The sequence below is a fragment of the Ascaphus truei genome, chromosome 16, assembly GCF_040206685.1.
Source record: "Ascaphus truei isolate aAscTru1 chromosome 16, aAscTru1.hap1, whole genome shotgun sequence".
NCBI lineage: Eukaryota > Metazoa > Chordata > Amphibia > Anura > Ascaphidae > Ascaphus > Ascaphus truei.
In genome coordinates this window covers 51,343,447-51,370,583 of record NC_134498.1, presented here as the reverse complement: position 1 = coordinate 51,370,583, position 27,137 = coordinate 51,343,447, and the positions used below count along the sequence as shown (strand labels likewise).

Below are 27,137 nucleotides of genomic sequence, written 5' to 3'. Positions count from 1 at the left end.
ACACCCCGTTCCTAGCACTAGGACCGCGTTACTGACGCCCCGTTCCTAGCACTGGGACCGCGTTACTGACACCCCGTTCCCAGCACCGCGTTACTGACGCCCCGTTCCCAGCACTAGGACCGCGTTACTGACGCCCCGTTCCCAGCACCGCGTTACTGACGCCCCGTTCCCAGCACTGGGACCGCGTTACTGACGCCTCGTTCCCAGCACTAGGACCGCGGTACTGACGCCCCGTTCCCAGCACTAGGACCGCGTTACTGACGCCCCGTTCCCAGCACCGCGTTACTGACGCCCCGTTCCCAGCACTGGGACCGCGTTACTGACGCCCCGTTCCCAGCACTAGGACCGCGTTACTGACGCCCCATTCCCAGCACTAGGACCGCGTTACTGACGCCCCGTTCCCAGCACTAGGACCGCGTTACTGACGCCCCGTTCCCAGCACTAGGACCGCGTTACTGACGCCCCGTTCCCAGCACTAGGACCGCGTTACTGACGCCCCGTTCCCAGCACTAGGACCGCGTTACTGACGCCCCGTTCCCAGCACTAGCACCGCGTTACTGACGCCCCGTTCCCAGCGCTAGGACTGCGTTACTGACGCCCCGTTCCCAGCACCGCGTTACTGACGCCCCGTTCCCAGCACTAGGACCGCGTTACTGACGCCCCGTTCCCAGCACTAGCACCGCGTTACTGACGCCCCATTCCCAGCACTAGGACGGCGTTACTGACGCCCCGTTCCCAGCACTAGGACCGCGTTACTGACGCCCCGTTCCCAGCACTAGGACCGCGTTACTGACGCCCCATTCCCAGCACTAGGACCGCGTTACTGACGCCCCGTTCCCAGCACTGGGACCGCGTTACTGACGCCCCGTTCCCAGCACTGCGTTACTGACGCCCCGTTCCCAGCACTAGGACCGTGTTACTGACGCCCCATTCCCAGCACTAGGACCGTGTTACTGACGCCCCATTCCCAGCACTAGGACCGCGTTACTGACGCCCCGTTCCCAGCACTAGGACCGCGTTACTGACGCCCCGTTCCCAGCACTAGGACCGCGTTACTGACGCCCCGTTCCCAGCACTAGGACCGTGTTACTGACGCCCCGTTCCCAGCACTAGGACCGCGTTACTGACGCCCCATTCCCAGCACTAGGACCGCGTTACTGACGCCCCATTCCCAGCACTAGGACCGCGTTACTGACGCCCCGTTCCCAGCACTGGGACCGCGTTACTGACGCCCCGTTCCCAGAACTAGGACCGCGTTACTGACGCCCCGTTCCCAGCACCGCGTTACTGACGCCCCGTTCCCAGCACCGCGTTACTGACGCCCCGTTCCCAGCACTAGGACCGCGTTACTGACGCCCCGTTCCCAGCACTGGGACCGCGTTACTGACGCCCCGTTCCCAGCACTGGGACCGCGTTACTGACGCCCCGTTCCCAGCACTGGGACCGCGTTACTGACACCCCGTTCCGAGCACTAGGACCGCGTTACTGACGCCCCGTTCCCAGCACTAGGACCGCGTTACTGACGCCCCGTTCCCAGCACTGGGACCGCGTTACTGACGCCCCGTTCCCAGCACTAGGACCGCGTTACTGACGCCCCGTTCCCAGCACTAGGACCGCGTTACTGACACCCCGTTCCCAGCACTGGGACCGCGTTAATGACGCCCCGTTCCCAGCACTGCGTTACTGACGCCCCGTTCCCAGCACCGCGTTACTGACGCCCCGTTCCCAGCACTAGGACCGCGTTACTGACACCCCGTTCCCAGCACCGCGTTACTGACGCCCCGTTCCCAGCACTAGGACCGCGTTACTGACGCCCCGTTCCCAGCACCGCGTTACTGACGCCCCGTTCCCAGCACCGCGTTACTGACGCCCCGTTCCCAGCACCGCGTTACTGACGCCCCGTTCCCAGCACTAGGACCGCGTTACTGACGCCCCGTTCCCAGCACTGGGACCCCGTTACTGACGCCCCGTTCCCAGCACCGCGTTACTGACGCCCCGTTCCCAGCACTAGGACCGCGTTACTGACGCCCCGTTCCCAGCACTAGGACCGCGTTACTGACGCCCCGTTCCCAGCACTGGGACCGCGTTACTAACGCCCCGTTCCCAGCACTGGGACCGCGTTACTGACACCCCGTTCCCAGCACTAGGACCGCGTTACTGACGCCCCGTTCCCAGCACTGGGACCGCGTTACTGACACCCCGTTCCTAGCACTGGGACCGCGTTACTGACACCCCGTTCCCAGCGCTAGGACCGCGTTACTGACACCCCGTTCCCAGCACTAGGACCGCATTACTGACACCCCGTTCCCAGCACTAGGACCGCGTTACTGACGCCCCGTTCCCAGCGCTAGGACCGCGTTACTGACACCCCGTTCCCAGAACTAGGACCGCGTTACTGACGCCCCGTTCCCAGCACTAGGACCGCGTTACTGACACCCCGTTCCCAGAACTAGGACCACGGTACTGACGCCCCGTTCCCAGCGCTAGGACCGCGTTACTGACGCCCCGTTCCCAGCACTGGGACCGCGTTACTGACGCCTCGTTCCCAGCGCTAGGACCGCGGTACTGACACCCCGTTCCCAGCACTAGGACCACGTTACTGACGCCCCGTTCCCAGCACTGGGACCCCGTTACTGACGCCCCGTTCCCAGCACCGCGTTACTGACGCCCCGTTCCCAGCACCGCGTTACTGACGCCCCGTTCCCAGCACTGGGACCGCGTTACTGACACCCCGTTCCCAGCACTGGGACCGCGTTACTGACACCCCGTTCCCAGCACTAGGACCGCGTTACTGACGCCTCGTTCCCAGCGCTAGGACCGCGTTACTGACGCCCCATTCCCAGCACTAGGACCGCGTTACTGACGCCCCGTTCCCAGAACTAGGACCGCGTTACTGACGCCCCGTTCCCAGCACCGCGTTACTGACGCCCCGTTCCCAGCACTGGGACCGCGTTACTGACGCCCCGTTCCCAGCACTGGGACCGCGTTACTGACGCCCCGTTCCCAGCACTAGGACCGCGTTACTGACGCCCCGTTCCTAGCACTAGGACCGCGTTACTGACACCCCGTTCCCAGCGCTACGACCGCGTTACTGACGCCCCGTTCCCAGCGCTAGGACCGCGTTACTGACGCCCCGTTCCCAGCACTAGGACCGCGTTACTGACGCCCCGTTCCCAGCACTGGGACCGCGTTACTGACGCCCCGTTCCCAGCACTGGGACCGCGTTACTGACGCCCCGTTCCCAGCACTAGGACCGCGTTACTGACGCCCCGTTCCCAGCACTAGGACCGCGTTACTGACGCCCCGTTCCCAGCACTAGGACCGCGTTACTGACACCCCGTTCCCAGCACTGGGACCGCGTTAATGACGCCCCGTTCCCAGCACTGCGTTACTGACGCCCCGTTCCCAGCACCGCGTTACTGACGCCCCGTTCCCAGCACTAGGACCGCGTTACTGACACCCCGTTCCCAGCACCGCGTTACTGACGCCCCGTTCCCAGCACTAGGACCGCGTTACTGACGCCCCGTTCCCAGCACTGCGTTACTGACGCCCCGTTCCCAGCACCGCGTTACTGACGCCCCGTTCCCAGCACTAGGACCGCGTTACTGACGCCCCGTTCCCAGCACTGCGTTACTGACGCCCCGTTCCCAGCACCGCGTTACTGACGCCCCGTTCCCAGCACTAGGACCGCGTTACTGACGCCCCGTTCCCAGCACTGCGTTACTGACGCCCCGTTCCCAGCACCGCGTTACTGACGCCCCGTTCCCAGCACTGGGACCGCGTTACTGACGCCCCGTTCCCAGCACTAGGACCGCGTTACTGACGCCCCGTTCCCAGCGCTAGGACCATGTGCTCGGGGCGTGTCATGGGATCATACTGCAATGATGCCCGTGCGATTCTGCTTGCGTTCTAAGGCACCTGTGGCCCCCCATGGGCAGCCATCATTAAACGCCCCGTGTGGGATCTCTGCCGGCCGCTAATTCCCGCGGATTTCCCACTTATTTCTAATAGAAAATAAAATCTGTATTTAGGGTCTTTCTGGTTGTAAGGCGACAGTCACAGGGCGAGAGCCCCCGGGCGACAGTCACAGGGCGAGAGCCCCCGGGCAACAGTCACAGGGCGAGAGCCCCCGGGCGACAGTCACAGGGCGAGAGCCCCCGGGCGACAGTCACAGGGCGAGAGCCCCCGGGCGACAGTCACAGGGCGACAGTCACAGGGTGAGAGCCCCTGGGCGACAGTCACAGGGCGAGAGCCCCCGGGCGACAGTCACAGGGCGAGAGCCCCCGGGTGAGGGTCACAGGGCGAGAGCCCCCGGGTGAGGGTCACAGGGCGAGAGCCCCCGGGTGAGAGTCACAGGGCGAGAGCCCCCGGGTGAGGGTCACAGGGCGAGAGCCCCCGGGTGAGGGTCACAGGGCGAGAGCCCCCGGGTGAGGGTCACAGGGCGGGAGCCCCCGGGTGAGAGTCACAGGGCGAGAGCCCCCGGGTGAGAGTCACAGGGCGGGTTTAAAGATCCAGTTTAACCTGTTATTCTTTGTCTTGTGAAACAATTTGTGTTTTTTGAATCGTCCTGAAAAACTGGCTCTGGACATTGTGTGTGTGTGTGTGTGTGTGTGTGTGTGTGTGTGACATCGGTTTCCTGAAGGGTCAAGTGTTTTATGGGGTCAGTGAAGGAAAATAAAATAAACACGCATTGCGCCCCTGGAAGTGTGCGAGCATTGCGTCCCTGGAAGTGTGCGAGCATTGCGTCCATGGAAGTGTGCGAGCATTGCGTCCCTGGAAGTGTGCGAGCACTGCGCCCCTGGAAGTGTGCGAGCACTGTGCCCCTGGAAGTGTGCGAGCACTGTGCCCCTGGAAGTGTGCGAGCATTGTGCCCCTGGAAGTGTGCGAGCATTGCGCCCCTGGAAGTGTGCGAGCATTGCGTCCCTGGAAGTGTGCGAGCATTGCGCCCCTGGAAGTGTGCGAGCATTGCGCCCCTGGAAGTGTGCGAGCATTGCGTCCCTGGAAGTGTGCGAGCATTGCGTCCCTGGAAGTGTGCGAGCATTGCGTCCCTGGAAGTGTGCGAGCACTGCGCCCCTGGAAGTGTGCGAGCACTGTGCCCCTGGAAGTGTGCGAGCACTGTGCCCCTGGAAGTGTGCGAGCACTGTGCCCCTGGAAGTGTGCGAGCACTGTGCCCCTGGAAGTGTGCGAGCATTGCGCCCCTGGAAGTGTGCGAGCATTGTGTCCCTGGAAGTGTGCGAGCATTGCGCCCCTGGAAGTGTGCGAGCATTGCGCCCCTGGAAGTGTGCGAGCATTGCGCCCCTGGAAGTGTGCGAGCATTGCGTCCCTGGAAGTGTGCGAGCATTGCGTCCATGGAAGTGTGCGAGCATTGCGTCCCTGGAAGTGTGCGAGCATTGTGCCCCTGGAAGTGTGCGAGCACTGTGCCCCTGGAAGTGTGCGAGCATTGTGTCCATGGAAGTGTGCGAGCATTGTGCCCCTGGAAGTGTGCGAGCATTGTGCCCCTGGAAGTGTGCGAGCATTGTGCCCCTGGAAGTGTGCGAGCATTGTGCCCCTGGAAGTGTGCGAGCATTGTGTCCATGGAAGTGTGCGAGCATTGTGTCCCTGGAAATGTGCGAGCATTGTGTCCCTGGAAGTGTGCCTGCATTGTGCCCCTGGAAGTGTGCGAGCACTGTGCCCCTGGAAGTGTGCCTGCATTGTGCCCCTGGAAGTGTGCGAGCATTGTGCCCCTGGAAGTGTGCGAGCATTGTGCCCCTGGAAGTGTGCGAGCATTGTGTCCATGGAAGTGTGCGAGCATTGTGCCCCTGGAAGTGTGCGAGCATTGTGCCCCTGGAAGTGTGCGAACATTGTGTCCCTGGAAATGTGCGAGCATTGTGCCCTTGGAAGTGTGCGAGCATTGTGCCCCTGGAAGTGTGCGAGCATTGTGCCCCTGGAAGTGTGCGAGCATTGTGCCCCTGGAAGTGTGCGAGCATTGTGTCCCTGGAAGTGTGCGAGCATTGTGTCCCTGGAAGTGTGCGAGCATTGTGTCCCTGGAAGTGTGCGAGCATTGTGCCCCTGGAAGTGTGCGAGCATTGTGCCCCTGGAAGTGTGCGAGCATTGTGCCCCTGGAAGTGTGCGAGCATTGTGCCCCTGGACGTGTGCGAGCATTGTGCCCCTGGAAGTGTGCGAGCACTGCCCCTGGAAGTGTGCGAGCATTGTGCCCCTGGAAGTGTGCGAGCATTGTGTCCATGGAAGTGTGCGAGCATTGTGCCCCTGGAAGTGTGCGAGCATTGTGCCCCTGGAAGTGTGCGAGCACTGTGCCCCTGGAAGTGTGCGAGCACTGCCCCTGGAAGTGTGCGAGCATTGTGCCCCTGGAAGTGTGCGAGCACTGTGTCCATGGAAGTGTGCGAGCATTGTGCCCCTGGAAGTGTGCGAGCATTGTGTCCATGGAAGTGTGCGAGCATTGAGCCCCTGGAAGTGTGCGAGCATTGTGCCCCTGGAAGTGTGCGAACATTGTGTCCCTGGAAGTGTGCCCCTGGACGTGTGCAAGCATTGTGCCCCTGAAAGTGTGCGAGCATTGTGCCCCTGGAAGTGTGCGAGCATTGTGCCCCTGGAAGTGTGCGAGCATTGTGCCCCTGGAAGTGTGCGAGCATTGTGTCCCTGGAAGTGTGCGAGCATTGTGCCCCTGAACGTGTGCGAGCATTGTGCCCCTGGAAGTGTGCCCCTGGAAGTGTGCGAGCATTGTGCCCCTGGAAGTGTGCGAGCATTGTGCCCCTGGAAGTGTGCGAGCATTGAGCCCCTGGAAGTGTGCGAGCATTGTGCCCCTGGAAGTGTGCGAACATTGTGTCCCTGGAAGTGTGCCCCTGGACGTGTGCGAGCATTGTGCCCCTGGAAGTGTGCGAGCATTGTGCTCATGGCAGTGTGCGAGCATTGTGTCCCTGGACGTGTGCGAGCATTGTGCCCCTGGCAGTGTGCGAGCATTGTGCCCCTGGACGTGTGCGAGCATTGTGCCCCTGGCAGTGTGCGAGCAGTGTGCCCCTGGCAGTGTGCGAGCATTGTGCCCCTGGCAGTGTGCGAGCATTGTGTCCCTGGACGTGTGCGAGCATTGTGCCCCTGGCAGTGTGCGAGCATTGTGCCCCTGGACGTGTGCGAGCATTGTGCCCCTGGCAGTGTGCGAGCATTGTGCCCGTGGCAGTGTGCGAGCATTGTGCCCCTGGAAGTGTGCCGAGCATTGTGCCCCTGGAAGTGTGCGAGCATTGTGCCCCTGGACGTGTGCGAGCATTGTGCCCCTGGAAGTGTGCGAGCATTGTGCCCCTGGAAGTGTGCGAGCATTGTGCCCCTGGAAGTGTGCGAGCATTGTGTCCCTGGAAGTGTGCCCCTGGACGTGTGCGAGCATTGTGCCCCTGGAAGTGTGCGAGCACTGTGCCCCTGGAAGTGTGCGAGCATTGTGCCCCTGGAAGTGTGCGAGCATTGTGCCCCTGGAAGTGTGCGAGCATTGTGCCCCTGGAAGTGTGCGAGCATTGTGCCCCTGGAAGTGTGCGAGCATTGTGCCCCTGGAAGTGTGCGAGCATTGTGCCCCTGGAAGTGTGCGAGCATTGTGCTCCTGGAAGTGTGCGAGCATTGTGCCCCTGGAAGTGTGCGAGCATTGTGCCCCTGGAAGTGTGCGAGCATTGTGCCCCTGGAAGTGTGCGAGCACTGTGCCCCTGGAAGTGTGCGAGCACTGTGCCCCTGGAAGTGTGCGAGCACTGTGCCCCTGGAAGTGTGCGAGCACTGTGCCCCTGGAAGTGTGCGAGCACTGCCCCTGGAAGTGTGCGAGCATTGTGCCCCTGGAAGTGTGCGAGCATTGTGTCCATGGAAGTGTGCGAGCATTGTGCCCCTGGAAGTGTGCGAGCATTGTGTCCATGGAAGTGTGCGAGCATTGAGCCCCTGGAAGTGTGCGAGCATTGTGCCCCTGGAAGTGTGCGAGCATTGTGCCCCTGAAAGTGTGCGAGCATTGTGCCCCTGGAAGTGTGCGAGCATTGTGCCCCTGGAAGTGTGCGAGCATTGTGCCCCTGGAAGTGTGCGAGCATTGTGTCCCTGGAAGTGTGCGAGCATTGTGCCCCTGAACGTGTGCGAGCATTGTGCCCCTGGAAGTGTGCCCCTGGAAATGTGCGAGCATTGTGCCCCTGGAAGTGTGCGAGCATTGTGCCCCTGGAAGTGTGCGAGCATTGAGCCCCTGAAAGTGTGCGAGCATTGTGCCCCTGGAAGTGTGCGAACATTGTGTCCCTGGAAGTGTGCCCCTGGACGTGTGCGAGCATTGTGCCCCTGGAAGTGTGCGAGCATTGTGCTCATGGCAGTGTGCGAGCATTGTGTCCCTGGACGTGTGCGAGCATTGTGCCCCTGGCAGTGTGCGAGCATTGTGCCCCTGGACGTGTGCGAGCATTGTGCCCCTGGCAGTGTGCGAGCATTGTGCCCGTGGCAGTGTGCGAGCATTGTGCCCGTGGCAGTGTGCGAGCATTGTGGCAGTGTGCGAGCATTGTGCCCCTGGCAGTGTGCGAGCATTGTGTCCCTGGCAGTGTACGAGCATTGTGCCCGTGGCAGTGTGCGAGCATTGTGCCCGTGGCAGTGTGCGAGCATTGTGGCAGTGTGCGAGCATTGTGGCAGTGTGCGAGCATTGTGGCAGTGTGCGAGCATTGTGGCAGTGTGCGAGCATTGTGTGTCGGTGCCGTACTTGTGCAATTTGAACTACTTACTGCACTTAAATGTGTTTATCTCATTTGAATCAAACAAATGGTTTGATATCTATTAATTCTCTGCTTCAAATTGAAGAAATGTGTTTTTCACCTTTTACTACTTATTAGCGAGAGATATTTGCAGCACCTTGGACCTGCGGTTAGTGCCCAGCGCTGGGAAGATGGTTAATCAGAGGTCAGAGGTCTTGCATCGTGTCCCAAACGAGAATTGCTCAAAAACATGTGCAAATGACATTTTGACTCATCACTTTGCTTCGATGTGTCCGCGTCTTTGCAACAGTGGAATTGCAGTGAGAGTTTGGGGGGCGGTTATCCTGCAATGTCACAATGTGGACGTTAAAGCTGCCGTTTAAAAAATAAATAAATGTGTATATATATATATTCCCCCCTCCCCCCCATTCAATATGTGCATCAATACAGTCTGCACACTGACAAGTGATTAGCTAAGCGACAGATCGATCCGTTCTCCTGTAATCGCTCGCTTGCTCCGGGCTATTAATTCAGTTCTTGCACAGCATTGTGGGCAATGTAGTCCTGGAATATGATTGACTGGGCAGTTACTAGATACAATTGGTGCACTGCTAGAGAGAGGGCGGGGCTCCAGAGCCAGAGCCTATCAGAAGGGGACGGGAGCTGTCACTTTGGGAATGCTTCCTACATTAGAAACATTAAAAATGTCTTTAAAACATATTTTTTTTTTTTTTTTTTAAATGCTACCTGTATTTTCTCAGCGTACAGAACTGATTTATTAAACGCACGCGCAGGATATTGCTGGGTCTGCAGCTTTAAGCAGCAAAACATGAAATCTTATGTTTAAAAAGAAATAAATAATCACTTCTCTAGTATTAAATAATAGTTCCTTTTTTGTCTTATTAAAAAAAATCATCTCTTCATGCCAATTTAAATTAGTTTTACATCAGCCTCTGATTTCTATAGCAGGTTGTAGCCCACCTGCCGAGCAGTGCAAGATCTTTGCAAGACTTTCCTGTTTGGGATAATTTGTTGCAAATATTCTCAGCAGTTTGAACTGTAACAATAGAAAATGTCACCTTAGTAATATCCGGATACATCGCTGCTGTTCACTGACTGAAGGATTGATTGAAACTGAAAGGCGGCCATTATGTTAGGCACACAATCAGGATATTAACAGATTTATAACAGGAGCACCAAACGATAGCCAGCGTGGGTAAGAATGTAGAATGATACATTGTCACAGGCTTTACATACACCAATTATAAAAAATAAATACAAAAAGTGGAAATGTAGTTTTTCTGTTTTGAGTTCCGTCTTCCGCTATGTCAGAGAAATCTGCTCCAAATGTAAGACCCAAGATTTATACATGTATATGTATGTGTGTACATATGTGTATGTATATGTACGTGTGTATGTATATGTATGTATCTGTCTATGTATGTACGTGTGTATGTATGTATGTATGTGTCTATGTATATGTATGTGTGTACTGTATGTATATGTATGTTTATATGTATGTGTGTGTGTATGTGTATATGTATATGTATGTGTGTACTGTATGTATATGTATGTGTGTATGTATATGTACGTGTGTATGTATATGTATGTATCTGTCTATGTATGTACATGTGTATGTATATGTATGTGTGTACTGTATGTATATGTATGTGTGTATGTATATGTACGTGTGTATGTATATGTATGTATCTGTCTATGTATGTACATGTGTATGTATATGTATGTGTGTACTTTATGTATATGTATGTGTGTATGTATATGTACGTGTATATGTATATGTATGTGTGTACTGTATGTATATGTATGTGTGTATGTATATGTACGTGTGTATGTATATGTATGTGTGTATGTATATGTACATGTGTATGTATATGTATGTGTGTACTGTATGTATATGTACATGTGTATGTATATGTATGTGTGTACTGTATGTATATGTATGTGTGTATGTATATGTATGTGTATATGTATGTGTGTACTGTATGTATATGTATGTGTGTATGTATATGTATATGTATGTGTGTATGTATATGTACATGTGTATGTATATGTATGTGTGTACTGTATGTATATGTATGTGTGTATGTATATGTATGTGTATATGTATATGTATGTGTATGTATATGTACGTGTGTATGTATATGTATGTGTGTACTGTATGTATATGTATGTGTGTATGTATATGTGCAGGCTCAAATGGTCAGAGGATATTCTTTGCTCCGTTGTTTTGCAGTAGAATATTCTTCTTAACGCACAGTTCCCACTGGAATTGCTCCATCCTAGTAAGCCCAGCCCTATACATACCCCATACATACCCCATACATACCCCATATAGCACTCGGGTGAAAATAGGCGATGCACAGATAGATCGATATATACAGCAGACAGACAGGTGCTGATATAGATACATGGCTTTTCGGTACACACAGATGACGGTCTGTAGCTGTATATACAGTAGTAAGGGTATATCATTGGGTGACACGCAGGGGGCAGTATACGCTGATACTCTCGTTCCACGCTTGTTATTCCCTCGCAGTGTTGCTGTTCTCTGTAAAGCGCTCCGACCCTGAACTTGCTTCCACTTTAATGAGAACTAGTCCAAATAATAACACGAAAATCTGCAGAGCGCGGGCAGCCGGAAATCTCCGTCTGCTCACAGCGAACACTGCGTTCTCTTTGCGTTCAAGTAATGGGGGCTGATAATATCTTAATTTATTAAAGCCATAATTTCCTGTGCAGCAAACAGCGCATTGCTCTGCGTGTTACAGTATTAGTTACATTGCTCTGCGTGTTACAGTATTATTTACATTGCTCTGCGTGTTACAGTATTATTTATATTGCTCTGCGTGTTACAGTGTTAGTTACATTGCTCTGCGTGTTACAGTATTAGTTACATTGCTCTGCGTGTTATAGTATTATTTACATTGCTCTGCGTGTTACAGTATTAGTTACATTGCTCTGCGTGTTACAGTATTATTTACATTGCTCTGCATGTCGCAGTATTATTTATATTGCTCTGCGTGTTACAGTATTATTTACATTGCTCTGCGTGTTACAGTATTATTTACATTGCTCTGCGTGTTACAGTATTAGTTACATTGCTCTGTGTGTTACAGTATTATTTACTTTGCTCTGCGTGTTACAGTATTAGTTACATTGCTCTGCGTGTTACAGTTTTATTTATATTGCTCTGCGTGTTACAGTATTATTTACATTGCTCTGCGTGTTACAGTATTAGTTACATTGCTCTGCGTGTTACAGTATTATTTACATTGCTGTGCGTGTTCCAGTATTATTTACATTGCTCTGCGTGTCACAGTATTAGTTCCATTGCTCTGCGTGTTACAGTATTAGTTACATTGCTCTGCGTGTCACAGTATTAGTTACATTGCTCTGCGTGTCGCAGTATTATTTACATTGCTCTGCGTGCCGCAGTATTTTTTATATTGCTCTGCGTGTTACAGTATTATTTACATTGCTCTGCGTGTTACAGTATTAGTTACATTGCTCTGCGTGTTACAGTATTAGTTCCATTGCTCTGCGTGTCGCAGTATTATTTACATTGCTCTGCTTGTTACAGTATTAGTTACATTGCTCTGCGTGTTACATTATTATTTACATTGCTCTGCGTGTTACAGTATTAGTTACATTGCTCTTCGTGTTACAGTATTAGTTACATTGCTCTGCGTGTTACAGTATTTTTTATATTGCTCTGCATGTTACAGTATTATTTACATTGCTCTGCGTGTTACAGTATTAGTTACATTGCTCTGCGTGTCGCAGTATTATTTACATTGCTCTGCATGTTACAGTATTAGTTCCATTGCTCTGCGTGTCGCAGTATTATTTACATTGCTCTGCGTGTTACAGTATTAGTTACATTGCTCTGCGTGTCACAGTATTAGTTCCATTGCTCTGCGTGTTACAGTATTAGCTACATTGCTCTGCGTGTTACAGTATTAGTTACATTGCTCTGCGTGTTACAGTATTATTTACATTGCTCTGCGTGTTACAGTATTAGTTACATTGCTCTGCGTGTCGCAGTATTATTTACATTGCTCTGCGTGTTGCAGTATTTTTTATATTGCTCTGCATGTTACAGTATTAGTTACATTGCTCTGCGTGTTACAGTATTAGTTACATTGCTCTGCGTGTTACAGTATTAGTTACATTGCTCTGCGTGTTACAGTATTAGTTACATTGCTCTGCGTGTCACAGTATTAGTTACATTGTTCTGCGTGTTACAGTATTAGTTACATTGCTCTGCGTGTTACAGTATTATTTACATTGCTCTGCGTGTTACAGTATTATTTACATTGCTCTGCGTGTCACAGTATTAGTTACATTGCTCTGCGTGTTACAGTATTAGTTACATTGCTCTGCGTGTCACAGTATTAGTTACATTGCTCTGCATGTTACAGTATTAGTTACATTGCTCTGCGTGTTGCAGTATTATTTACATTGCTCTGCGTGTTACAGTATTAGTTACATTGCTCTGCGTGTCGCAGTATTATTTACATTGCTCTGCGTGTCGCAGTATTATTTACATTGCTCTGCATGTTACAGTATTAGTTACATTGCTCTGCGTGTCACAGTATTAGTTCCATTGCTCTGCGTGTCGCAGTATTATTTACATTGCTCTGCGTGTTACAGTATTAGTTACATTGCTCTGCGTGTCACAGTATTAGTTCCATTGCTCTGCGTGTTACAGTATTAGTTACATTGCTCTGCTTGTTACAGTATTAGTTACATTGCTCTGCGTGTCGCAGTGTTAGTTACATTGCTCTGCGTGTCGCAGTATTATTTACATTGCTCTGCGTGTTACAGTATTAGTTACATTGCTGTGCGTGTCACAGTATTAGTTACATTGCTCTGCGTGTTACAGTATTAGTTACATTGCTCTGCGTGTTACAGTATTAGTTACATTGCTCTGCGTGTCACAGTATTAGTTACATTGCTCTGCGTGTCGCAGTATTATTTACATTGCTCTGCGTGTTACAGTATTAGTTACATTGCTCTGCGTGTTACAGTATTATTTACATTGCTCTGCGTGTCACAGTATTAGTTACATTGCTCTGCGTGTTACAGTATTAGTTACATTGCTCTGCGTGTTACAGTATTAGTTACATTGCTCTGCGTGTCACAGTATTAGTTACATTGCTCTGCGTGTCACAGTATTATTTACATTGCTCTGTGTGTCGCAGTATTATTTACATTGCTCTGCGTGTTACAGTATTATTTACATTGCTCCCAAGGTTGGGGGAGCACGGTAAGCAGGGAGACCCCGGAAGGTTGGGGGAGCATGGTAAGCAGGGAGACCCCCGAAGGTTGGGGGAGCACGGTAAGCAGGGAGACCCCCAAAGGTTGGGGGAGCACGGTAAGCAGGGAGACCCCCGAAGGTTGGGGGAGCACGGTAAGCAGGGAGACCCCTGAAGGTTGGGGGAGCACGGTAAGCAGGGAGACCCCCGAAGGTTGGGGGAGCACGGATCAGCTATGTGGGTATTACCCCACAGGCCGCACTCCGGTTTCTGAGAGGAAGCGGCAGCTAATTTGAAAGTCAACACAGGCCTGCGGGTGTGTACCCGTGTAACCACAAGCCTGCGTGTGTGTACTCGTGTAACCACAGGCCTGCAGGTGTGTACCCGTGTAACCACAGGCCTGCGATTATGTACCCGTGTAACCACAGGCCTGCGGGTGTGTACCCGTGTAACCACAGGCCTGCAGGTGTGTACCCGTGTAACCACAGGCCTGCGATTATGTACCCGTGTAACCACAGGCCTGCGGGTGTGTACCCGTGTAACCACAGGCCTGTGGCGTGTACCCGTGTAACCACAGGCCTGCGAGTGTGTACCCGTGTAACCACAGGCCTGCGGGTGTGTACCCGTGTAACCACAGGCCTGCAGGTGTGTACCCGTGTAACCACAGGCCTGCGGGTGTGTACTCGTGTAACCACAGGCCTGCGGGTGTGTACCCGTGTAACCACAGGCCTGCGGGTGTGTACCCGTGTAACCACAGGCCTGCGGGTGTGTACTCGTGTAACCACAGGCCTGCGAGTGTGTACCCGTGTAACCACAGGCCTGCGGGTGTGTACCCGTGTAACCACAAACCTGCGGGTGTGTACCCGTGTAACCACAGGCCTGCGGGTGTGTACCTGTGTAACCACAGGCCTGCGGGTGTGTACCTGTGTACCCGTGTAACCACAAGCCTGTGGGTGTGTACCTGTGTACCCGTGTAACCACAGGCCTGTTGGTGTGTACCCGTGTAACCACAGGCCTGCGTGTGTGTACCCGTGTAACCACAGGCCTGCGAGTGTGTACCCGTGTAACCACAGGACTGCGAGTGTGTACCCTTGTAACCACAGGCCTGCGGGTATGTACCCGTGTAACCACAGGCCTGCGGGTGTGTACCTGTGTACCCGTGTAACCACAAGCCTGCGGGTGTGTACCTGTGTACCCGTGTAACCACAGGCCTGCAGGTGTGTACCCGTGTAACCACAGGCCTGCGGGTGTGTACCTGTGTACCCGTGTAACCACAAGCCTGCGGGTGTGTACCTGTGTACCCGTGTAACCACAGGCCTGTTGGTGTGTACCCGTGTAACCACAGGCCTGTGTGTGTGTACCCGTGTAACCACAGGCCTGCGAGTGTGTACCCGTGTAACCACAGGACTGCGAGTGTGTACCCTTGTAACCACAGGCCTGCGGGTATGTATCCGTGTAACCACAGGCCTGCGGGTGTGTACCTGTGTACCCGTGTAACCACAAGCCTGCGGGTGTGTACCTGTGTACCCGTGTAACCACAGGCCTGCAGGTGTGTACCCGTGTAACCACAGGCCTGCGGGTGTGTACCTGTGTACCCGTGTAACCGTGTAACCACAAGCCTGCGGGTGTGTACCTGTGTAACCACAGGCCTGCGTGTGTGTACCCGTGTAACCACAGGCCTGCGGGTATGTACCCGTGTAACCACAGGCCTGTGGGTATGTACCCGTGTAACCACAGGCCTGCAAGTATGTACCCGTGTAACCACAGGCCTGCGGGTATGTACCCGTGTAACCACAAGCCTGCGGGTGTGTACCCGTGTAACCACAGGCCTGCGGGTGTGTACCCGTGTAACCACAGGCCTGCAGGTGTGTACCCGTGTAACCACAGGCCTGCGGGTGTGTACCTGTGTAACCACAAGCCTGCGGGTATGTACCTGTGTACCCGTGTAACCACAAGCCTGCGGGTGTGTACCCGTGTAACCACAGGTCTGCGGTGTGTACCCGTGTAACCACAAGCCTGCCAGTGTGTACCCGTGTAACCACAAGCCTGCGGGTGTGTACCAGTGTACCCGTGTAACCACAGGCCTGCGGGTGTGTACCCGTGTAACCACAAGCCTGCGGGTGTGTACCTGTGTTCCGTGTAACCACAAGCCTGCGGGTGTGTACCTGTGTACCCGTGTAACCACAGGCCTGCGTGTGTGTACCCGTGTAACCACAGGCCTGCGGGTATGTACCCGTGTAACCACAGGCCTGCGGGTGTGTACCCGTGTAACCACAGGCCTGCGGGTGTGTACCTGTGTAACCACAGGCCTGCGGGTATGTACCCGTGTAACCACAAGCCTGCGGGTGTATACCTGTGTTCCGTGTAACCACAAGCCTGCGGGTGTGTACCTGTGTACCCGTGTAACCACAGGCCTGCGGGTATGTACCCGTGTAACCACAGGCCTGCGGGTGTGTATCTGCGTAACCACAGGTTACACGGTTGCCCTCCATGCTGCCAAAGACTGTGGCCATTACACTCTGCTCATATTACTCGACCTCTCTGCAGCATTTGACACCGTGGACCACCCTCTTCTCCTTCACATTCTCCGTACTCTTGGTATTTGTAACAAAGCTCTATCCTGGATCTCATCCTACCTCTCCCATCGTACTTTCAGTGTCTCTTCTGCTAACACCTCCTCCTCCTCTATTGATCTCTCTGTGGGGGTACCCCAGGGCTCTGTCCTGGGACCTCTTCTCTTTTCTCTGTACACACTCTCTCTAGGTGACCTAATAACATCTTTTGGGTTTAATTATCACCTCTATGCTGACGACACACAAATATACTTTTCAACACCCGACCTTACACCTGCTGTACAAACCAAAGTTTCTGAATGTCTCTCTGCGATATCATCCTGGATGGCCCTCCGCGCCTTAAACTCAACATGGCAAAAACAGAGCTCCTCATACTTCCTCCCAAACCTGGCCCTACTACCTCCTTCCACATTACTGTTGGAACTACGATCATTCACCCAGTAGCCCAAGCACGCTGCCTAGGGGTCACACTCGACTCCTCTCTCACATTTGCCCCTCACATTCAAAACATTTCTAAAACTTGTCGCTTTTTCCTCCGCAATATAACAAAGATACGCCCTTTCCTCTGTTGCTCGACTGCTAAAACTCTGACTCAGGCCCTCATTCTCTCCCGTCTTGATTACTGTAACCTCCTGCTGTCCGGCCTTCCTGCCTCTCACCTGTCTCCCCTACAATCTATCCTTAACGCTGCTGCCTGAATCACTCTACTCTTTCCTAGATCTGTCTCAGCGTCTCCCCTCCTGAAATCCCTCTCCTGGCTTCCTATCAAATCCCGTATCTCACACTCCATTCTTCTCCTCACTTTTAAAGCTTTACATTCTTCTGCCCCTCCTTACATCTCATCCCTAATTTCTCGCTATGCACCATCCCGACTCTTGTGTTCTGCTCCAGGATGTCTTCTCACTACCCCCTTTGTATCTAAATCCCTCTCCCGCCTTAAACCTTTCTCACTTTCTGCCCCACACCTCTGGAATGCCCTTCCCCTCAATACCCGACTAGCACCCTCTCTATTCACATTTAAGACCCACCTTAAAACACACCTGCTTAAGGAAGCATATGAGTAGCTCCGTGGCTGATAATTAACGCCTCATACATTAACCTTGGCCCATTGCAGACGCACTTACCAGAACGCCCTCATACTGTCTCTGTATGTTCTTCCTACCAACAAATTAGATTGTAAGCTCTTCGGGGCAGGGACTCCTTTTCCTAAATGTTACTTTTATGTCTGAAGCACTAATTCCCATGATCTGTTATTTGTATTATTTGTTATTTATTTGATTACCACGTGTATTACTGCTGTGAAGCGCTATGTACATTGATGGCGCTATATAAATAAAGACATTTATACATACACACATACACATATATACATACACACATACACATATATACACACACACACATACATACATACATACATACACACATACATACATACATACACACACACACATACACACACATATATACATACATACACACACACACACACACACACACACACACATATATACATACACACACACACACACACACACACACACACACACACACACACACACACACACACACACACACATACATACACACATACACACACACATACATACACACATACACACACACACACATATATACATATATACATACACACATACACACACACACACACACACACACACACACACACATATATACATACACACACATACATACACACACACATACATACACACACACATACACACACACACACACACACACACACACACACACACACACACACACACACACACACACACATATATACATACACACATACACACACACACACACATACACACACACGCATACATACAAAGAACTGCGCATCGTTCCACTGCCCTTTAATATCTTCTCACGGTGCCTGAAATGTTTTGCTGGGATTATCTGCCAGAGGGCTGTGAGGTGCGTGTCCCTGTGTATTGGGAGATTATCTGCCAGAGGGCTGTGAGGTGCGTGTCCCTGTGTATTAGGAGTGTATTTGCCAGAGGGCTGTGAGGTGCGCGTCCCTGTGTATTAGGAGTGTATTTGCCAGAGGGCTGTGAGGTGCGTGTCCCTGTGTATTAGGAGTGTATTTGCCAGAGGGCTGTGAGGTGCGTGTCCCTGTGTATAAGGAGTGTATTTGCCAGAGGGCTGTGAGGTGCGTGTCCCTGTGTATTAGGAGTGTATTTGCCAGAGGGCTGTGAGGTGCGTGTCCCTGTGTATTAGGAGTGTATTTGCCAGAGGGCTGTGAGGTGCGTGTCCCTGTGTATTGGGAGATTATCTGCCAGAGGGCTGTGAGGTGCGTGTCCCTGTGTATTAGGAGTGTATCTGCCAAAGGGCTGTGAGGTGCGTGTCCCTGTGTATTAGGAGTGTATCTGCCAGAGGGCTGTGAGCTGCGTGTCTCTGTGTATTGGGAGATTATCTGCCAGAGGGCTGTGAGGTGCGTGTCCCTGTGTATTAGGAGTGTATCTGCCAGAGGGCTGTGAGGTGCGTGTCCCTGTGTATTAGGAGTGTATCTGCCAGAGGGCTGTGAGGTGCGTGTCCCTGTGTATTAGGAGTGTATCTGCCAGAGGGCTGTGAGGTGCGTGTCCCTGTGTATTGGGAGATTATCTGCCAGAGGGCTGTGAGGTGCGTGTCCCTGTGTATTGGGAGATTATCTGCCAGAGGGCTGTGAGGTGCGTGTCCCTGTGTATTGGGAGATTATCTGCCAGAGGGCTGTGAGGTGCGTGTCCCTGTGTATTGGGAGATTATCTGCCAGAGGGCTGTGAGGTGCGTGTCCCTGTGTATTGGGAGATTATCTGCCAGAGGGCTGTGAGGTGCGTGTCCCTGTGTATTAGGAGTGTATTTGCCAGAGGGCTGTGAGGTGCGTGTCCCTGTGTATTAGGAGATTATCTGCCAGAGGGCTGTGAGGTGCGTGTCCCTGTGTATTAGGAGTGTATTTGCCAGAGGGCTGTGAGGTGCGTGTCCCTGTGTATTAGGAGTGTATTTGCCAGAGGGCTGTGAGGTGCGTGTCCCTGTGTATTAGGAGTGTATTTGCCAGAGGGCTGTGAGGTGCGTGTCCCTGTGTATTGGGAGATTATCTGCCAGAGGGCTGTGAGGTGCGTGTTCCTGTGTATTGGGAGATTATCTGCCAGAGGGCTGTGAGGTGCTGGATGTTGCAGATTGCAGCATCGCCTGGACCAGGGGCGGCTAACTAGAGGTATTGGGGATATCCCTGCTTCAGCACAGATGGCTGAAGCAGGGATATCCTTAGAGTCTGACTCGTTGGTGACCCCATAAGGACTGGCGTTGACCCTGGTCTGGAGTACCCAGTCATTTACAGCATATACAGGGTTAACCAAGCCAGCCTTCCATACGTCATTGTTCTCTGCTCCCACAGAAACGTGTCCCTACAGCGTCCGTCCCATGCGGTCAGTGTCATCCCCTGCGGTCAGTGTCGTCCCCTGCGGTCAGTGTCCGTCCCCTGCGGTCAGTGTCATCCCCTGCGGGCAGTGTCCGTCCCCTGCGGGCAGTGACCTGGTGATCGTCCCGAATGCGGGGGGGGGGGGGAGAGGGCGACTGGCAGAGAGGAGCGGTGGCCGAGAGAGGGGACGACTAGCGTGGGGGGGGTGACTGGCAGAGAGGAGCGGGGGGGGCGAGAGAGGGGGCGACTCTGGCACGAGGGGAGGAGGGGACGACTGGCAGAGAGAAGCAGGGGGGGAGAGGAGGCGACTGGCTGAGAAGCAGGGGGGAGAGGGGGCGATTGACAGAGAGGAGCGGGGGAGAGAGGGGGCGACTGGCAGAGAGGAGCGGGGGGCGAGAGGGGGTGACTTTGGCGCGGTGGAAGAGGGTAGACACTGGCAGAGTAGGGGAGCGGGAGCGACTCTGGCACGGAGGGGGGGTGACTGGCGCAGGGGGTGAGGGGGCGACTGGCAGAGAGGAGCAGGAGGAGAAGGGGCGACTGGCAGAGTGGGGCAGGGGAGCAGGGGCGACTGGTGCAGGGGGGGAGAGGGAGAGAGGGGGCAACTCTGGCGCGGTGAGGGATAGGGGGCGACTGGCACAGGGGGGAGAGGGGGAGAGGTGGCAGCTCTGGTGTGGGGGGGAGGAGAGGGGGCGACTAGCAGAGAGAAGGGTGCGAGAGGGGGTGACTGCAAGAAAAGAGCGGGTTGGGCAAAAGAGAGGGGGCGACAGGCAGAGAGGAGCGACTCTGGGGAGGGGGGGAGAGGGGGCGACAGGCAGAGAGGAGCGACTCTGGGGAGGGGGGGAGACTCTGGCGCGGGGGGGAGAGGGGGCGACTCTGGCGCAGGGGGGAGAGGGAGCGACTCTGGAGAGGGGGGGAGAGGGGGGGACTCTGGCGCGGGGGGAGAGGGAGCGACTGGCGCCAGGAACCAAATAATAATTAATTTGAAAAGAAAATGCTTTAATATCCGGGAGAGTAAATGATGGCATTTTTATCCGCAGATCCACGGGTGGGACAGGAACGAGATGAGTGGATGAAACGCTGATTGTTACTAATTACTCAGCCGTGCAACTTTTAATTGATGGATGAAAAAAATACGAGCGTTTTAAGTCTGTTTCTGGCAAAAGAACAAACGGTTTCTTTCTTTTTCCACAAAGTGCGTAAAGGTTTCATTCTTTGCCAGAAACCCGTCACACGCCCAAATCCTGCACATACGTGTCCCACTAACTCGCGGGACGTACACGTAGCCACGTGTGTCTCAGCGTGGCAGAGAATACCCGCGCGGAGATCTGCTTTCTCCAACAGGTCAGGTTTTCAGGATGTCCCAGCTTCAGCACAGGTGGCTGAATCAGATCTTGCTTCAGCGCGGGTGTCTTGGTCAAAGACTCAGCCACTGATTGAGCCACCTGTGTTGAAGACGGGATATCCTGAAAACCTGACCTGTTGGGGGCTTCAGGACTGGAGTTTGGACCCCCGCTGTGTGGAATTGAGCTGCTGTTCTACATTAAAGAAAGCACAGGGACACGTACCTCTCACCCCCTCCCAATACACAGGGACACGTACCTCTCACCCCCTCCCAATACACAGGGACACGTACCTCTCACCCCTTCCCAATACACAGGGAAACGTACCTCTCACCCCTCCCAATACACAGGGCCAAGTACCCCTCACCCTCTCCCAATACACAGGGACACGTACCTCTCACCCCCTCCCAAAACTAAGGGACACGTACCTCACCCCCCCCAATACACAGGGACACGTACCTCACCCCCCCCCCAATACACAGGGACACACCTCTCACCCCCCCCCCCCCAATACACAGGGACCCGTACCTCTCACCCCCTCCTGATACACAGACATCAGGGACACGCACCTCTCACCCCTTCTCAATACACAGGGACCCGTACCTCTCCCCCTCTCCTAATACAGAGATAAGGTACACATACCTCTCACCCCCCCCCCCCATGCTAAATCTACTCTCCTGAAGTGAAACTTTTCCAGTAAACAGCTGGTCATCTGCAGCCGTTATTAGCCAAGATGTGTCCACGTTCTGCCGACCTCTGTCATCGCGGCCTCATTACACAGCGTTGTTAGAAACCTTCCAGCCATTACTAAACACGCCCCGTGTGGGTGTAACTGTAACAAGGACCCGCTGCTTATTGTGCCCAAGATGTACAAGAGCGCGACGATATGCGCCCGCGCCAGACTCTTCCTACAACGCATGGATTTGGTTTTCGCCTCTCGGCCCTCCCGGGCAGGGGAATGTCTCCGGTTTTGTGGCGGTTGGAAGCGCTTGGTGTGTAAAATGTTATCAGACCTGTAGTGAGCAGCGTGTTATCTCAGAAATGTGTGATACATTCGCAGAACAACACAAACCTCCACCCCATTGTTAGCGCGAAACGCTCTTTAACGGGTTAACTTGTGTGCGCCCCATTTCCCGGATCCTGTTTTATCGCGGGTCGGTCACCCTGACCCCATATTAAACAGACAGACAGACAGAAGATATTTACACACAAACGCAGAATCACATTCAACTTTATAGTTATGTCCAGCCAAATGATAAAAAGACAAAATGCAGATCTAGTTTCTACAAGACACATACAGAGATATATCAATCCATATATGTTTATACAGTACATATACATAATTCATATATATACTTAAAAAATGACAGCTCTAGCACTTTAAAAATGAATAAAAACGGTGATTTTTCTCTCGCTTTCCATCTAAAAATTAAAACAACACAAAGCAGCAGATATTCCCCAGAATCTAACTCCTAACATGACCGATGGGTGTAAGGAGGCCTAGTGTCACTGACCTGTGTCCGATCCGTCAGACCGCGGGCCCCGCGAATCACGTACCAAGTACAGGACTGGTCACCTGGGACAGTCACTCACCGTACCTGTGTCCTGCACTGTGCAGAGTACACTAACAGCACCATATAAAAATAAAGGATCATTACAAGCTTGTACAGACCAAGCTCATGTTAACTCCTTCTGTGCCAGAGCAGTCAGCAATGTATTGCTCTGCTCTGGTAGTAAAGGGGTTAAGGCACTGCAGGAGTTCAGGTGCCTTCAGAAAATCAGGCTCAGATTGCACACTGTGCAGAGAATGTAACCCTTTGTTGATCCCAGCATTGGGCCTTTATACCACATGAGTTAGGTTACCATAACACTGAAAGCCAAACCTCTGCTCTGCAGCAGGACTGAAACCCTCAGGTAGAGAGGGGGGAGGAGGGGGAGAGTATGTGAAATTGGTAACTTAAAAGGACCCCGTATAACATTCCTTAGGTGTAACATTTCTTAGGTAGACTATGTAACACATGTCGGTAGCATGTGCAGTGTAATTAGCGTTAGCCAGTTATAGTGCATCGGTACATAACGCTGAGGCTGTAAGCAGGAGGTGAGAGTTACATCTCCGTAATTAGGCGAGGGGCCAGCAGCACGATATATGGGAGATAGCTGCTAGCAACTTGTAGGTAGGGGATATATATGCTTATACATCTATATATACTGTACATCTTAGGTAGACTATTTGACACTATGGGAGTTATTCATTAAACGGCAATAGTGACGTTAATCGCATTATCACACGGCGTCCGTGGGAGTGTCTGCGCGCGCGTTCCTCGATCGGCACTAACCGTTTAATAAATAATCTCCTATGCCGGTTACGTGGAGTTTGAGGAGCAAAGCAGGGGCGTGCGTAACCCCAACACCTTGCAAAGCAGGGGCGTGCGTAACCCCAACACCTTGCAAAGCAGGGGCGTGCGTAACCCCAACACCTTGCAAAGCAGGGGCGTGCGTAACCCCAACACCTTGCAAAGCAGGGGCGTGCGTAACCCCAACACCTTGCAAAGCAGGGGCGTGCGTAACCCCAACACCTTGCAAAGCAGGGGCGTGCGTAACCCCAACACCTTGCAAAGCAGGGGCGTGCGTAACCCCAACACCTTGCAAAGCAGGGGCGTGCGTAACCCCAACACCTTGCAAAGCAGGGGCGTGCGTAACCCCAACACATTGCAAAGCAGGGGCGTGCATAACCCCAACACCTTGCAAAGCAGGGGCGTGCGTAACCCCAACACATTGCAAAGCAGGGGCGTGCGTAACCCCAACACCTTGCAAAGCAGGGGGTGCGCCTGAGCACACGACATTGTGAGTTCGGTTCCAGGCGGAAGCACTTTCCCTCCCTGTGCCTCCGATCACCCCGCAGGATTTGAGTATTATTAGTAACGAATGAGCGCGGCTTACATTCATTTTCCGACGCAAGTTGCCGGTGAGGGGAGAAGTTATTCAGCAAAACAGCTGCAGGGTCAGCACTGGATTTATCCGGGGAAATGAATCCGATTCCAGGCCGCTTTACTGTTACATTCCATAAATCTGGTGCCTTTTCTGCACCCGTTTTCCAGCTGGGAGATTCTGATAAATGTGCTGCTGGGATTGTACCCCAGGGGTGGCTGCACGGGAAGCCTCTGTATTGTACATACATCACAAAGACAAGTTCCCAATACAGCCGCTCTGAGCATAACACCAAGGCCAATTTCTTATCCCCATGATACATCCCAAAGCTGCTTTGCAAAGCAATGTGTCCCAATCCTCAATGCATCCTGTCCCAGCACTGGCTCCCGGGGAGCGGTGCTGCCTTACCTGGGCCCGGCGCTGCCTTACCTGGGCCCGGCTCTGCCTTACCTGGGCAGGCTTCATGCATTAGGGGTCTCCAGTTAGCAGAGCCCCCAGGTACATGTTAGTTCTGGACTGTCCTGGATTCAGCCTGGGAATGAGGTCCAACCCGTCCCCCTCCCACCTGAAGATAAATGTGCAGCATTGCAGAGTGACACTAAGCACCGCTAGTGTGATTAGCCCTAAAGTTGGTTTTGATTGAGGAACAGAGCGTTGCTGTGAGTAGAGGCACAAAGTACAGACATCCCTTCTTTAATTCGGACTCCTGCTCTTCTCTGCTCCAATAGCCTAAGATTGTCAGCTCCTGGGAACAGTGAACTCATGCCCTGTGTCTGCTGTGAGAATGTGTTCCTGTTTTAGCGCTCACTCCCGCAGCGTGTCGCCGCATGAAAAGAAATCAAACAAGCGCCGTCGGTGTAATTAGGGCAGGTTAAGCCCTTTGCTCTCTGACCGTAAAGAGTTAAAGGGCAGTGGTACAAAGCGCATGCAGCGACCGCGAGAGGAATTCTGGGAGTACTCCAAAGCGTGAGTGCGGCCACTGGCAGTGCGAGGATTGCTGAGTGCAGTAAGGTGTGTGTACGCATCAGCATGTGTACACGAGTGTATGCGTGCGTAAGCATATGTACATGTATATGTGTGTGTACGCATCAGCATGTGTACATGAGTGTATGAGTGTGTGTGTACGCATTAGCATGTGTACATGTGTGTATGCGTGCGTAAGCATATGTACGTGTGTGTACATGTGTGTATGCGTACGTAAGCATGTGTACATGTGTGTATGCCTCAGCATGTGTATGTGAGTGTGTTTTTGTGCGTAAGCATATGTACATGTGTGTGTGTATGCATCAGCATGTGTACATGTGTGTATGCGTGCGTAAGCATATGTAGGTGTGTGTACATGTGTGTATTTGTGCGTAAGCATATGTACATGTGTGTGTGTATGCATCAGCATGTGTATGTGAGTGTGTATTTGTGCGTAAGCATATGTACATGTGTGTGTGTATGCATCAGCATGTGTACATGTATGCGTTAGCATCTGTACATGTGTGTGTAAGCATATGTACAGGAGTGTATATGCGTGCGTCCACATGTATACATGAGTGTGTACGCATCAGCATGTCTATGCGTGCGTAAGCATATGTACATGTGTGTATACGTATGTGTGGGTGCCTTTGTAAGTGAGTGTGTGTGAATACATGTGCGGGTGGGTGTGAGTGTGTGCGTGCGCGTACGTACATGTGTACGTCGGTGTGGGTTTACGAGTACATGAATGTGCGTGGGTAGGTTATTAAAGGCCTAACACATAACCTATTTGTTGTTATTACAGCTGGAGCCCGCTGTATACAATATAGAATTATCAGCGGCACTGCGGACCCATAGGTGACCTTTAAGGACCTTCATTTTATTATCACCAAAGTCTCCTGACTTTAAACCCGGAGCAAACTGCAAACACCCGACTTATCGCAGCAAGAAGGCTGCTTCCGATGGGAGGCTTTTCTTTGATGAATCTGGTGCTGTTTTCCCCCTGGTTTTGGAGAGGTAAGGAAATAACCCCTTGTGCATCTATACGGGTGTGAGTGTTAACTGCGTGTGTGAGCAGCTGCAGGAGTTGTGTGTCCCTCCGACCCTGGGAGTGGGATCAGATACAGTTAGCTCCGTGCTGTGCGGCTGCAAAACCGGTGGGAGGTGATTGTCTCCCGACTGCAAAACTGGAGCAAATATTGCACTAGATTCATTAAGAGAAAACCATTCAGCAGAAACCAACGGGGTTCTCCTGTGTGATAAATCTGGGGCAGCGTTTTTGTACCGGTTTTGCAGCAGGGTCACTTTGGTAAATGACCCTCAGGTGTTTAAAGCAGCATTAATGGAAACACATGTATAGACACACACACACACACACACAGTGACACACATGTGTGACATTTTCAGGACATGGAAGATATTGTGCTAATTTGTGTGAAAAAAAACCACCGTCAGAATTAGCTCAGAACACACGCGGTGGAACCGCGGGGATTATTTCTCCGGCGCCTTTTGGTAATTGATCCATAATTTCAGAATATTGTAAAAGAAATGTTAATAAAGATTTTGTTTGTATAACGATTGCGTTTTGGGTTCATTATTTCGCGCCTTATTCCGGCTGTAATTGGAGGGGAGATACAATGCCGCCTCTTTGTAAGGGGGATTCCTGCAGCTCGCGGGGGGCCGGGAGAAAGTGAGTGGTTTGCTGAGCGCTTCTTTAACCAGCGGGTCGCAGAAAATAAGAACCGGTACTGCAGCTTTAACTGTTCCAGTGCCGGGGAGCTGCAACGTCACTGGGAACAGTGAACACGAACATATTTCCCAAAGCAGACAAGTACGTTCACCTCAATCTCCCCCTCCTCCCCCCCCCTGCCCCATCTCTCAGGCCCTCGCCTCCCGGCCCCATCTCTCAGGCCCTTGCCCCCGCTTATCCCCCCTGCCCCTCCCCTTGTCCT

General features: G+C 52.8%; 1 long non-coding RNA gene across 1 annotated transcript; it reads right to left on the bottom strand.

Annotated features, from left to right (window-relative positions):
* Positions 1–22,509: 22,509 nt before the first annotated feature.
* LOC142467635 (uncharacterized) lies at positions 22,510–27,055 on the bottom strand. The gene is made up of 2 exons (XR_012788446.1): positions 24,673–27,055; positions 22,510–24,630 (listed from the first exon to the last, which is right to left on the bottom strand). It is a non-coding gene; the product is annotated as an uncharacterized LOC142467635 (long non-coding RNA).
* Positions 27,056–27,137: the final 82 nt, after the last annotated feature.